The sequence below is a fragment of the Lathamus discolor genome, chromosome 1 (assembly GCF_037157495.1).
Source record: "Lathamus discolor isolate bLatDis1 chromosome 1, bLatDis1.hap1, whole genome shotgun sequence".
NCBI lineage: Eukaryota > Metazoa > Chordata > Aves > Psittaciformes > Psittacidae > Lathamus > Lathamus discolor.
This window is the reverse complement of record NC_088884.1, coordinates 153,471,432-153,486,380: the sequence shown is the minus strand read 5'-3', so window position 1 is coordinate 153,486,380 and position 14,949 is coordinate 153,471,432. Positions and strand designations below refer to the sequence as shown.

General features: G+C 38.6%; 1 protein-coding gene across 2 annotated transcripts in view; it reads right to left on the bottom strand.

The window, feature by feature from the left end:
- Positions 1–14,949, bottom strand: part of SORCS2 (sortilin related VPS10 domain containing receptor 2) — a 559,071-nt gene that overhangs the window by 495,856 nt on the left and 48,266 nt on the right. The window lies entirely within an intron of this gene.

Sequence of the window (14,949 nt, the reverse complement as noted above, 5' to 3'; positions counted from 1 at the left end):
AATACAATGGAGAAAACATTCATCCAGTAGATATTGGTCCTACAGTGAAACTTGCAACTCTTGCTTTGGTAAAAGATCCCCTGACCACCAGGTCATTAGAAAGACTGGGGCAGAGACATTTCTCAACACTTCTACTGTTCATGTAAGGGACTACTTTGGTATCTTACAATTAAAAAATAAATAAAAACATAGGGGAAAGTGGAAAGAAGCTGCACAAGTAACAAGTCCTAGGTCCCAAGTCCTTTTATGAGCCTGAAAGACTTGCCCACAGTTGCACAGAAAATCTGTGGAAGAAAAAGAAATCGAGTCTGTCTCTCAAATTTCATAGGCACAAGGCAGTCAAAGGAACAAGGGAACCTTTCTATGAACAGCACAGATTCTGCGTTTTCAGCAACAAACAACTGTTGTGATTGATATTCTGTGTTAATGTATGTGATGGCTTAATAGCCATCACCTCTAAAAACAGCCTGGAGATCTACACACTGGTTTGAAAAGCAGTGTAATGAGAAACTAATACATTATGTTGGACAGGAGTTAAAATGCAGTTCAGAGTGGTAGAGACTCATATGCACCACAACAAAGACAAAGTGTGCGTGAGAGTAGCCAGGAAGACCTCACTGACTTCTTGATACAGACATTCTCCATTTGCTTGCTCTTTTCACAACAGGATCAGAAGCTTGTAGTATCTCTAATGCTCCAGAATATCATTATAAGTCCAGGCTTTGTCTTCGTGCTTGCACCATTTTTAAAAGAATATTATTAATGAGGAACAAGATGTAATTTTGTGCCTGGAAGCAGATAAAGCCAGAAGTGTGTGTTCCTGCGCTTTAACATGCAATTGGAACAGAGCTATGAGTTAGTCACACACAGCGCAGTATCAGCTGTTACATTTATTGTAAGAGCCTTTCTCCCAGGAATTCAACTGGCTATTTGATTATGGACATGTAACTACAAGGGGCTTATCATGGCCCCATATCTTGACTTTGAGAACCACATCTCAAAGTGTCTTCTCTAATGCCAGAAGGTTTATTTCTGACATAATGACAGCTTAAAAAAAAAGGTTAATGCCAGGAGACTTTCCTGTAGAAATGCCTTAGTAATAATGAATAAAATACAAGGAAAAAGAGGCTGCAAGCTCATGAAATACAGGGACTGAACTGCATTTTAAATTTTATCTTGGATTCAGAGTCAAATTCCACAGGTTTTTTTCTGTATAGTTTCATGGACTATACCAATACCTCTGAACTTCCCTGAAAAACAAGGAGAGAGAATACAAGAATCTAGATGCTGATCTCAGGTCCACACATCAGACTCAAATTGTCCCCTTTATTTTAAACCAGAGATGAGTTCTGCTTTATGCTATTTTGCTTAATTGATGAAAACACATTTTGACACAATGAAAAGACCCACAATGTCAGTTTGTATTAAAAAATTAATACAATTAATTAATTAATGCCATTATGATTCTTATCAGAAGCAAATTCATTGTTGTTTCCCATAAAGCTTCACTATCTGTGAAGGTGTCAATGTGAATAGGGCCTTGTCTACCATAAAGTACTCCTATGCCCTTGTGAATTGGATGCAATAATTCATCCAGAATGGCAGAATATGCACTGATCAAATTTACCCGTATTAACATATTAACACAACTGAAAACATTTAAACCACTTACTAACAGGCTGTATTAACCCAGATCTTGTTGGCTAACCAGCACTTCACTGCATAGTATTATTTGAAAGATGTAGATAAGCTGGAGAGCTCTAAGAGAGGGTAACAAAACATGATCAGAGCTGGAGCGACTCACCTACAATGAAATAACACAGCAAACTAAACCTGTGAGGGTTGAGCTGAAGGAAGGAGAAGGAAACATGAATGCAGCTGACAATTAACTATGTGAAAAGTAAAAGGGAATGAAGGGAGGTATTTAGAACACCTAAAACTGAGTGGAAAAAAAGAAACTGAATAGCTAGAAAATGCACAATAACCTTCTTATAAAAACAACAGCAGACATGACTTTTTAGATATGTGAAAGTACTGCTCTGTTCTGAAGAGCTTCAAAGTAAAACAACACCTTCTTTTCCATGGCATCTGCTCCTTGCAGAGACATACCTGAACAAAATATTACTGCTTTAATCCCTCATAACCCTGTTCTCACTGCTCAGGCCCATCACCTTCAGTGGGTGAGGGCACTGAAGGCAGAATCTGAAAAACATGTAATTTTTTTTCTGATGACAGTCAATGAACCTTCCTCCTGCAGAAGCTTATCTCTTATTGGAGACAAGATTTAAGCACACATACATGCCACACAGACAAAGGAGGAACATAACCTAATTCTCACATTTGAAATTGAGTTTATGTGCTTGGCATTAAAAAAGAAGAAACAGCACAACAAGAAAAGACAAGAAACAAACAAAACCAACAGAGTTTTTCACTAGTAAATTCAATACTTAAAACATTGAGAAGGTGCAAATATAGAACCACATGACATACTGACAAAGGCATTATTTGAGAAAGGAATTTAGGACTAAACATAACTCAGAAGTAACATACAATGTTAGAACAAACACTGACAATAAACCACAGTGCTGAGATGACCTCCTCAAGGGTATGAAAGTAGTTTCCAGCAAGGACCATACTATAATCCAAAAAAGGTCCACATTCAGGACAACAGCTCCTTTCAGCACAGTGATAGCAATTTAAAGGCATGTTATACCTATCTATAATATACGTATAGGCAAGATAACAGTATGATTATATAATTAAATGACCCCCAACGTTCCAAAATCAATTGCTTCGCTAGCCTTAAGATACTTGTTTGTGAATGAAACCAAAAATACCATTAAATCTATTTAATAGATAATAGATCTATGTAATAACGAAATCTGCTAAATAATTTTATAATAGTATTTTAAGCAGAGTTATGATTTTATAAAACAGATTTATGGCCTGGGGCAGATAACCAGAGACCAATTTCTTCTCATATTAAGAGTTTGCAACAGAGTTTGTGCTGATGCAAATTTACAAGTTTATGAGTGAAATTTAAATGTATTTTAGCTTGGACTCTATTGAATGAAGTTTATTTATATCAATTTAATAGTCTGGATTTACATCGAGTAGGTATCAGACCACATTCCACAATTAATGCTCTGCTCAAAAAGGCCAGTCAGATTTTCTGATTGGGTGAGTGCCACAAATGACAATCAAAAAAATTAGAAAAAAAAGAGAAAAGAAGGGGGAGAAAAAAACCCACCCAGAAGTGCTGGGTTCCTAACCCCTCCCAGTATTGATTCTGTTGCCACATTTCAAAACAAATTAAGAGGGAGAAGATATTGGTGATGATGTTGACACACTTGAAAATCTACCCTCGATGCCACTAACAGCAAAACCATTGATATAAACCAAAGTGTGCATTTTTATTAAGTTAATATAAAGTGGAGTCAGGGCTTTCCCAAGGATTCTGCTGATACTATCGTGGAATATGGCAAAACATATATGAAATATAAAGTTACCGCTATTTATTTTTGCAATCAAAACTGACAAGGGATCATTTCTATGTATATCCTTTTTTATTCTTGCTGCTTGTGATTATCGCTACTGAATATTTGATCCCAAAAGAGGAAGCATGTAGAGAGGAGAATGAAAAGAAATGAATGGGTAGACAATTATACGCCATCAGATGTACTTGAAATCAATCACGATGCAGTTTACTTGGGCTGTTTTCCTGAGCTTGCTGTCTCTATGAACTGTTCAAGGGAAAACCTCAGTAATGATCTGGCTTTCTGCACATTGATTTTTAACGGTGGTGTCATTTCAGCCAATAGAACTCAGGTAAAGATTAAGTGAAAATGTTTTCTTTTACTGGGGAACTAACAAATACATGTAGGAATTTCCCCATAAAATACAAAAGGGAACAGAAGGAGAAGGGGTGTCTACACACAAAATTACTGCTACAAGGTAAAAAGAAGTGAAGGGGAAGACTAGCAGTGAAAAGAAAAAAGAAGTATTTCTGGTTTTATTAATGAGGTTGTTAAGTGTTCCAACTTTTACTTGCATTTTTTGTACATATGAAACAATCTCCAGATAGATAGTAATTAGAAACATCATCAGTCAATATTTTCATGTCTGTTCACCAGCTACATAAAGTTCAGCCAGTGGGTTGCAATGGGGGCTACGGTAGGGCTCAGTTTATAGCTCATCTGTACATTAAAATTTGGTGACATTGGTGAAGCCTTCCTACACTGAAAATGAGTAGAAAATAATTTAGTATTTATTTTTTCATTAAATAAGAAATTTTTACTAAAATATGTAATGTATATCATACTTACTAGCTACTGGGCCAACAGAATCACACAGGGGTGAATTGTATGTGTACTAACCGGTCCACCCTTTGCTGTTTATATGAAAGAAAATCTAGTTGAAAGTATGAACAGTAGTAGGCAAACCTAATTTTTAAAACACTTTCCAGTAAGTTACAGACTTAAAACCAAAAGAAAATGTTATTTTTAAACCACCTATCTGTTTAGCACCAAAGTAATCACTTCAGGGGAGGAAGACGTCCACTTCAGCAACTGATTTCGTTTTACCATTTCAGTAACCAAGTAGCCTCAAACTGACTGAACATGCAAATCCACCAAGTAAAACTGTTCAGGAAGCTGCACACTCCAGCAAGAGTTTTGCCAGTACAACGGGTGATAGTTTTCCTAGCTTTTTGAGTCTCCACTAATTACAAAACAGATTCTATATCTGGATCTGATCTTCACTTTCAAAGCAAACATATAGAAACTCCGCAAATTTTACTTGTAAAGATTATTGAGCTCAATAGTAATATGATTACTAGAGAACACCTGTTATATGGGTAGTGCATGAGACTGACTTTATGTTTGAAGGGTCAAACATCAGGATGATTGATGCAATGTATGTAATCTAAATCTAAACAATACATTTATTTCATTACGAGTGCGCAAATCAAATTAGCTTTGTTTTTACACAGCACTACTAGCATCTAGGCATTTCATGTTCTAACCTGGTGATTCTTCTTCCATCTTGGTTTCCCCATCTGTAAAATAGGGATAAAACTTACCTTCCTCACTCAGCAAATATGTGGATTAGCTAGAGAAGCTGAAAACCCTTTGAAGATGAGAAGTGCTCATCATTATTATCCAACGGCAGCTTTCCAATTACAGGCTCTCGTCCTTCTTCCTTTAGTAGCTGTCAAACATAATATACCACTCCATGCGTCACAAAGATTAAATGCGTCTAATATGACAGCTTTAGGATGGACAGGATATTATCTTAACAAGGTTACATGCAAATATAATTACTTGTTTGCTAATTCATTTCATTTAACCTACAAATGCTGTCAGTCTGCTTTCTGCAAAGAAGGACTTCAGAGTTCTGCCATCAAGAGGATGCTGTTTCGTTAGAGACTTTGTGGAACTTCTTCCTTTACAACCTCCACTGGGTCAGAATCAGGGATTTCACATTGGTTCTGCAAAGAAGGACTTCAGATTTCTGGCATTAAGAGGACGCTGTTTCTTTAGAGTTTGTGGAAATTCTTCTTCCTTTACAACCTCCACTGGGTCAGACTCACGGATTTCATGTTGGTCTTATAAAGGCATTATGAGAATTTCACATTTCTTGGAATCTTGAAAATTGCTTTTTGTCCTTCACACAATGCTCAATTGCCGCACATTTTCCATTAGTGAATTAATCCTGATTATCTTTTCATTTCACTGAAGGAATACCTCGAGTAGAATAGCCACAGGGCAGATTTTAAAGGCATTTAGGCACCTGTATTAACAGGTTGTTTGTTGAAATTTGACAAGGTCTCTGCCTACACACTTTTTTCTTGAAGTCAGAGAAGAAACATCTAAGCAAGAGGTAGAATGCATGTGTTTCGGTATCAGTAGGATGCATCATCTGGAGAGTCCTACAGAGAGCTGACTCATTAAACTGACTTCCAAAGCAACACATATCACTTCATGACAGCAAAAAAAGGTATTGTCACCAGCAAAGTACATATGGATATGGTCCCAAAAAATCCCTCCTTCAGTGCAAAGGTGCTTCTTGCAGGTGGACAGGTTTTCTGTCCTAACAAGCACACGTCTGGTGTCTTGTTTCTGCACAACCCAGGTAAAGCTGCTGTACACAGGACTAAGCTCCATGGGGTTCACATCATTTCTGGCCTCGCCGCTTCTCTCCCTCCCTTGCTACCCACAGCTCCTGCTCTGCTGGATGCAACCAATGCAGGAATTGCACCAGCAGCCACAATCTCACCAGCACAGTAATCAATACCCTCATTAGCAGCAGAAGGAGGCCACACAGCCAGGTGCCCTGCACTGCTGAATGACAGAGCACTAAGCTCGATATTGTAATGTAACGAAGGAAGTGAAGTAAATGAGAAGAGCTCAGAAGGCATGTGAATAGCATAAAGAGAACACCGAACTTTTTCTTTGCCTTTTCTGAGGATTTTCATGTCAGCCTACATTGAGATGGAGGTACCAGCTGCCAATCCTCAGTTAACCTGCGGGAAGTCGAGTTTTACAGGTTAAATTCAATGAGTGTTTTAGAAACTGACTGTATTCCTTATATCAAGCCCACTTTACAAGGGTTTTCAAACATACTATAGCTTTGAAGCAACAGGTGACAGTACCTCTAGCATCTGACCTAGATACTTATCTTTACAGAACCGGATTTACAAGAAGCTCTGCAAAAGGTGCAGGTCTTCTAATCAGTTTAAGCAATAAAGAATGGGATTTTTAAGGCTCGCCTTGCTGTGAATAATGTGGCTCTGTAGGTCAATCCTACAGCAAGCACAGAGGCAGTCAAGATCCCTTTTTGCTGCAGTGAGACATACAAACCCACAGTAGCCTGTTGCCCTTTCAAAAATGGCAAGCAATAGTGTATTTTGACCTATTTTAGACACCCCTGCTACGCTGTCAAGCAAGTCAATTCCATAGAAACTTTCTTCCCATTGACAAAGACAGTTTGCTAGAGAAACCTGGGCAACAAAGAGGCCTGGGATGTTAGGGGGGTGGTTGCGTTTTTAGCAGAAAAACCCACTTAAAAGCCAGCCTTCTCTGTTAACAATTGTTCATTTTTAAAAAACGGTTTTAAAAACTAAGCTAAATTCTTGGTCATGACTTTATAAAGACACAAAGTGTTATGCGCGCAGGAGAGAGCTCACTAAAATTACAATTTCCAAGCCATCCAAAACCTATTCCTGCAGAGAAGCACACAGATGCGCTTAAAAGTTTGATGTACAGACCTACAATTAATTTGCTATCATCTCATGACAGCAAAGAGAGAGGCTGGGAAATGACTGATAGATTACACTTCACAGAAACAGAGGAATGCCTGCTTGAACAACTTACCATCGCCTTCCCGGTTACTTTGCAGAAGATTGACCTTTTTAATTCCCATATGAACCTGAAGCCAACTTAGAGCAGAAAAAAGGCCTGATACACTGCACTGACAGCTAGAAACACTTTTTTACTTCAGACTAGAACACATATTCTTTTATCTTGAATTCTTCAGGTATGAGGCAGTTTAGCTTCAGCCAAAAGATACAGGGCTCGGGATGGCCACAGCAGCCCTAAGACTACAGCTAGAGTGGTATGGCCAAGCCAGAGCACAATTCCTGTGCCTGCATCCTTCACCCTCCAGTGTGGCTCAGCAAGGCAGGAGATCCAGTTTTGCAGCCATCCATCTTGATCTGATCGATGAAGGTAGAGTCCTCTACAACTGCAAGCCTCAACAGGCAATTCTGCATTCTGATTTAAGTACCTTCCAGCTCTGACCAACCATCTCAGTGGCCACATCTCTGTATTAAAGACAGCAAAACAGCACAACTCCAAGGGCTGTCTCTGGCAGAAGATCACAAACAATAATAACATATCTAAATGGTCTTATTTCTATCATTATGTTTTCATTTCATTAACAGCTAAGTATCTTCATCTCTGATAGATGTGCAAACTAGACTCCTTGTTTGCATAAACTACATGTTTCTTTACTGATATGCACACATCCAAAGCAATCTTTGCAAATGCCAACAATAAAAAAAAACAACAAAGGCAGCACAAAGTCATCCGAAATCTCTGTTGTTCCCCTGAAACAGAGTGGCTAATTTTCTTTAACCATCTGCTCTGTCTGCCTTAAACTAATCCTAATCCCCTGTCTCATCTGAAGACAAACTTTCATGGTATCCAAAGCCCTGCTACACCAAGCAATAGGTGTAACAGATTTTCATTACCACTCTAGCTGCCACCATTAAGACCAATTTGCTTGGACTGCTCAGATGGAGCAGCTGTCATGATTTAAGGTCTCCGCTCCAGCTCAGCCCTGATCAGAGGAACCTCAGAAAACTGGCAGTATATTTAAAGTTGTTCGTTGCAATGAGGCCATACCACAAATTTCAGAAGTCTATTGTCACATCGTAATTGCCACTGCTGCTACACCTTAGGACCTCCGGACTGGATTACTGTATTGATTTTACACAGAGCAGCTGTGGATCATTTAAGAGATGCAAGCAAGGGAGAAAGCAGCTATCTACAAGGAACATAACATAATTTTTCAGACCATATGACTGCCCTGTTAACTCTAATACAGTTCAAGATGTTGACGCTGAGCTATGAAAGTCTACATGAGTTTGGGCCAAGCCATCTTTAAGATCACCTTGCTTCCTCTGAATGTCATAACTGTTAAGGGAAGCCTCCTAGTTTTAATTAATAATGCCAACAGCAGGACGTTTTTGTTGAAGCAAATTTGATAGCAGACTATTGCTCCTGTACAGATCTGATCCAGCTCTATCTGTCCACATTTAGTGCAGGGTATAGGGCTATGAAGATACGCATGGCAAACAGGAGTCTACTCAAACACATCTCACCAGTACATGAACACTTCTTTTTAATTTCAGAAATATTTTAAAGCCTTGTCTTAAATTTGCAAAGCCTTTAACCATGCTGCCTCTACAATCCCCGCATTTTCCGTGATCTTGCACAATAGCTCTGCTCTCGAGGAACAATGCAGCTTGGAGCGAAGCAGCAAGGATTGTGTATTTTCAATGGCTGGATGCCAAATATTAAAGCCCTTGTCAAAAGAAATCTGCCAAAGCCTGTTTTTTAACTCCAAACACAAACTACAATTTGGGGAAAACTTTTTCTAAGTGAAGCATTGATAAAAATCATCACCACAAGCAGAAAAAAAGAATGTTTCATTTATATGCTAATGAACGCAAAGAAATAATGATCTTGATGCAAATACACACTGATATTCTTCTTTAAAAATAAAGCTTAATAAACACCTTGAGCTTCATACGTTGTTGGAAACTAAACTGGATTTCTAAATCTCTACCTATACAAATCTTTCAAAGTACTCGACGTCTCACATCAGGAGATCCAATATTCAGTGCCTTTGAATATGAAACTATGTGTATTTCAAAGTCAGAGAGGATTTAAGAAGTTAATTAAAACAAAACACAAACAAACACCCAAAACTCAAATAAACTTGAGAATCTTCCCTTCAAATCATACATGCCCAAAGGAAAGCAGAGTTGTATGGTGTCTGTTTGTCTTTATGCTGGCACGCATATATTTATTCCTGCTGCCTTTAAACAATAAGCAGGAGAAGTCCATGCACCTGCAAAGTTAAAACAGACATCATAACCTGACTCTTCAGGTTCTCACACACACAAAGTTGTACTTCCAGAGAAGGTTGTACTGAGCCAGGAGGGGCTGTTCAACATGGGAGAAGGCTACAGGATCAGGACCAATATACCACCTGGGAAAGATGAATGCAAACAGTAGAATCCGCTATAGCATGGGAGGCACATGCTTTACGTGTGCTTCCGTCAGTGGTTCAGATTAACTACTTAAAGCATAGTAGAAAAACATGAACCATGAAAATTGAAATGGACTGGTGTCATCTCTGGCCACTTAGTGGTCTTATGCTCTCAGCCTTTCCCTCACACTGGAAAATAAACAAGTACAGGTGCAAGCTCCTTGCAAATGAGAACAAGTGAACCTACCCTAACAGCTGCTTTATCTGCTCTGCCTGAGATAATATTGCAAGCCAAAGCCCTAACTAAACCAACTGCTGCAATAAAAAGGCTGATGCCATCATTTTTCTAATGACTTCAACGAGCTACATATACACAAAGAGATTATTACATACACTGTGCTCTCTTTGCTTGCAGAAAACTGATCGTCCTATTGATTGAAGCTTTATATATAGGTCCCAACAACGCAAGTATCTTAAGCTTAGAAAGCAACAGCCTGGCCTTCTGGTTGGGTAGTTCCCTATCAGATAATTAGTAGAGACAGCCAGAAAAAGAAATCAGCATCTGCATTAATATCTATGACTCACTAGACAATTCCCCCCTTTGAAGATTTCTACTGTGGACAGCTATGCAGTATCTCCACTAAGAAGTGCAAATTCTTTCTTCTCTGCCCAAGACAGAAGAAGCTTCATTCCCAGCCACAACCCTTAAAGATAAACCAGCCCTGTCAGCAAACCCAGCAGAAGCATTACAGCAATTGCATAATTCTGTCCCTTTAAGAAGAAAAGGGTTATTTTGAATGAACAGGCACCACTGAAAGACTACAGTGATACCGAAGAAAAACAAAAGAGAGAACTCAGGTTCGTGTTCTGAAACTGGTATTTTAAATCTTGCTTCATCTTTAGCCATACCCCTTTTCATTTGGATGGTACCAAATCCCAAATGGATTTCAGACACAGACCTGATATGGTGTGGGGAAGAGCTGCAGGCTTGCCTCAAGTGCAGCCAGCACTCCCAACATGAAATCAAGCAACATGAGATGTCCTGAAGAGCTGTTTTGGTAAAAATTGATCATTTATTCTTCAAAAATGTAATTATTTTTATTTCAGGGTGTTGGCAAAGTGCATAACACAGGAACGTATTAAAGAACAAGCACACTGTAAAACCCCTGCTGTAACCAGCAAGTTTACATTCTACTCTTTTTTTATTCTACTATTTTCTCTTACGTTCCTTCCCAGGAGTAGCTATTATGTGAAGCTGACATTGCAGGTGTGCTGCACAAGCCTCTGCGTTATCAAGGCATTAAGGAATTACAGAAACCAAATAATTTAATAGAAATAATCAAAAATTACTTACTAGAATTGAAGCCAAATACAAGCAGAGCTTGGCTTTCCTCCAATATGTGCTAGCAACAATATCCTAACCTTGTTAACATACTGCAAGCTTTTGTATAGGCAAGAGATCACAAGATAAATCAGTTCCTCTCTTTCTGCAGTACACAAATCATGTACTCATTCAATACATACTAAATCCTTCATAGACATCTTGAAGTTTTCTTTCTAAGAATACACTAGGCTAATAAATTAGAAGTGTCTTCCATGAATGGACCAAATTCCCAGTGAGGCTTATAGAGTTCAGGTGCATCACAAAGCAGGTCCTTTCAACAAGTCAAGCCAGAGAAAACTTTCAGTGCTCAGTGAAAGAAATTCCAACTGTTTCACAAAGTATTTGAAATACTTCTCTCTATTTTGTAATGAGAATGAAAGAGTCCTCTAAATTATTTGTTCAAACACTAACATTTCTTATCAATTCATTTTTTTTTTCTGTTTGACTTGTCATTTTGCATACTAGAAGTACAAAAAGATAAGTGGAAAATATTTAGCATTACCACGTACAAAGAACACAAAAAACCTGCTACTTCAGTGCATCAGGCCAGGCTTGCACTGTTACTTGTACAACACAAACGCTGTGTTAGCAGATTTACATATTAAAAACCTGTACTCTCTTTGTTAAAAGACTGAACCACCTAGGTGGAAAGGTGGACCTTGCGACTAGAAATCCCCACAGTATCAAAAGTACTATCCCTTTCACAAGACATCTACATGGTGAGAAGCAAAACCATATAACAAAGGCCCCACTTTATTTTGAAGCTTAAAAATTAACATTACTTCAAGATAATGGCTTCAACCTCTAAGCACAGGTAGAGGCACAATAACGTGGAGCTACTGGAACTCTGAAAACAGTGATATATGCTTCTAGTTGCACCATGCAGGGATGTTCAGATCATCCCTGCTCTTCAAGCAGCTCTGAATAAAGAGCAAAATACTGGGGTAGAGAGGAATCATGGTTACATGTTCGTTCGTCAGCATTCACTAAGGCTGACTCTGATGAGTGCAAGAACAGCAGCCATAACTGCTCAGAGACTAGAGGGATAGAGAATCATAGAAGTAGGGAGCAAAGGTCAGAGTGGACAAAGAGATGACTTGGATAAAAGGCTACTGCAAAAAACTGCACTGACACCTATAATCAAGTCACTGGCATAAAGGCTAAAACACTGGAAGCTTCATCCTAAACCTGGAAAACATTTATGTAAGTAACTTGCTTCCAAATGATGAACACCATGAAGCTTAATGGAAGTTATCAGAGGCTAGAGATGCATTGATATCGATCAGGTCACATGGTTATTTAAGACAGAGTAATAAAACCTCATATATAAGAAAGGCTACACATCCCAGATTTGTGAGTCTTCTCACAGACCAAGCTGATTCAGGAGTGACACATCTGAGTGCATTTCCACACACAAGAGGAGCTAATCCCTATCTCCTTCGATTCCTTTTGGGGAAACAGAAAGTAAGCTGTACAACTAGTCCAAAGACCACCAATTAGATTATGCTGATTTAGGGACGTACTTGTAGATGTTCCTGGGATTTGAGAATTTTGTTTGCGGTTACTTCATGCATGAGCAAAAGCGCTGCTCTTTCCAACCCCTCAGGGTAGAATAAAAAACCTAGTAAATCAATAGCTGCCATTAAATATGAGACTACTTCTGAATCCTCACAGTAAATAAAGAAACCATGTCTTATCTAGCCCTAAATATAAAAGAATATCAAATTGTCGAGGTCATATTTTACACTCCCCTGGTAGCACATGGTACAATTTATTAGCTTGTGGACAGCAAAGAATATCTTAAGATATATTAGTGTAGGCAGAGAATAACCTGCGTCTGCCAGTTAGACCCAGAAGGCACTCATAAGTTTATTTTCCTCTAGTGTCTTTCATACTAAAGACCTGGAAAAATGTGAATCCAGCACAATCCACTGACTGGTCTTCTCCACATAAATAGCAATTTAGAAGACAGAAATGTTAAAAGGCTGCTGTCTGTTCAGCTCAATATATTACATCTGGAGAGAAGGCCATTATTGACCTGATAAATTGAAGCTGATAAATCTTACGTTGTATCCATATCATGAGGAAAAAAATTAATCATGTGGGCTGAAAAGAAAACCATACTGTTGTATTACGTTTGCCTCATCTCCAGGAATATACCTAGAAATGCACATTTCAGGAATTAAAAGTGAACGATTCAGCAGCCCTTATATTGTGACTGGAAAGGACTACTCTGCTTCAAAAAAATGACTATAATGTGCACCTCAAAAAAGTAATAAAAGCTCTGAGAATTTATGCAGTATTTAAATATTGCTGAGCTACAAATGTAATGGCTAATTCAAGACAAAAAAAAGTCATTATTTCTTCAAGATGAAGAAATCATAAGGGTCTTGACTGGTTCAGATGATCAGAAACTACAAACGAAGTGTGTTTCTTGATCTGCACAGCTAACACATCATCTGCTTTGCAGAGCAATAACCTACAGGCTATATTACCCAGGGAAAAGTGTCCTCTTACATGTTGTCTAATTCTCCCATGCATTTCTGTGTTAACAGATTTGTGCCACACAGCTTTTTCCACCTTTTATTTCACATCCATTAACACAGAGGAGAGCGTTCTCTCTTTTTTTCACTGGTTAACAAAAATATGCGTGATAGCAAATCTTACAGATATTCAGTCGTGGAAGGCAAACGCATTGTGTAACACATCCAGCACTTCAAAATATCAGCTACAGCCAGTAAGCAAACCCTAAGAATTTGCAAGTTGGATAAAATCTCAGTCCCAGAACTAAAATGCTGAACTGACATGTGCTTAACATTTATACTGTAGAAGTACTGCCAGGCCAAAGCCAGCTGAAGCCTGTTAAGCCAGTGAACTCCAAAGACTGTATGATATTAAAACCAGTATATGCTTGGAAGACCTGGGCAGAGCATTTGGAAAGGCTTCTCAACACTAGCGGGCACTCTTCTGGCACAAAATCTTAGTTTAACTGATGCTAATGTAAACATAAACCATTAAACTGAACTATATGCATCGAGGAAGGAAGCTTCTTATTCTCAATGGGGACATCCAGGGAAGAGCACTTATTTCCTGCAGGATGTAGAAGATTACAGCTTCTAGATAGCACTGCCCCTATTCACCTCAAACTGTCTCAAGTGATTTAATTCAGAGACAGAGCACAGAATCAGGAGTGGAATTACTCTGCCACATAACTTCCAATTATAGATGGACATAAATTTTGGGAAACGAGCCTAGTTAGATCCACAAGATAACTGCCAGGACAAAGACTGTCATTAAGCAAAGAGAGAGATGAGCTGGCCAGGCATTTGTCTTCTCTCTCCCCCATTCAACATTTATTTAGAAATGTCTTTACTACCTCCAGATAAACTTGTTGAGGTAGAAAACAACATGAGTCATACACTGCAAGAGCCAACAACTGAGGAATAGTCACTGCGGTCTCTTCTCACTGTAGCTTTTAATATTCTCCTCACCTTGCTGTTTTTCAGGAATAGGAAGAAAATGCAAAGAATAATTATCATAATAAATGAAATAATATTAATCAACTCTTCATATGGGTGCCCAACCTTGCTACGCCTGCAATGCCCTCCTGCTCACAAGAAGCAATGAATCTCTTCTGTGCCGACATCAAGAGCTCTGTTACCAAAATCTACACTATAGGGGGAAAAAACGACTCCCATGATGGTCATCTCATCATAACCCCTCTTCTGACCCTTGATATGAGTTCAGCTTTAAGTGCCTTCATCCATGTCACGAAAAGCATACAGTAG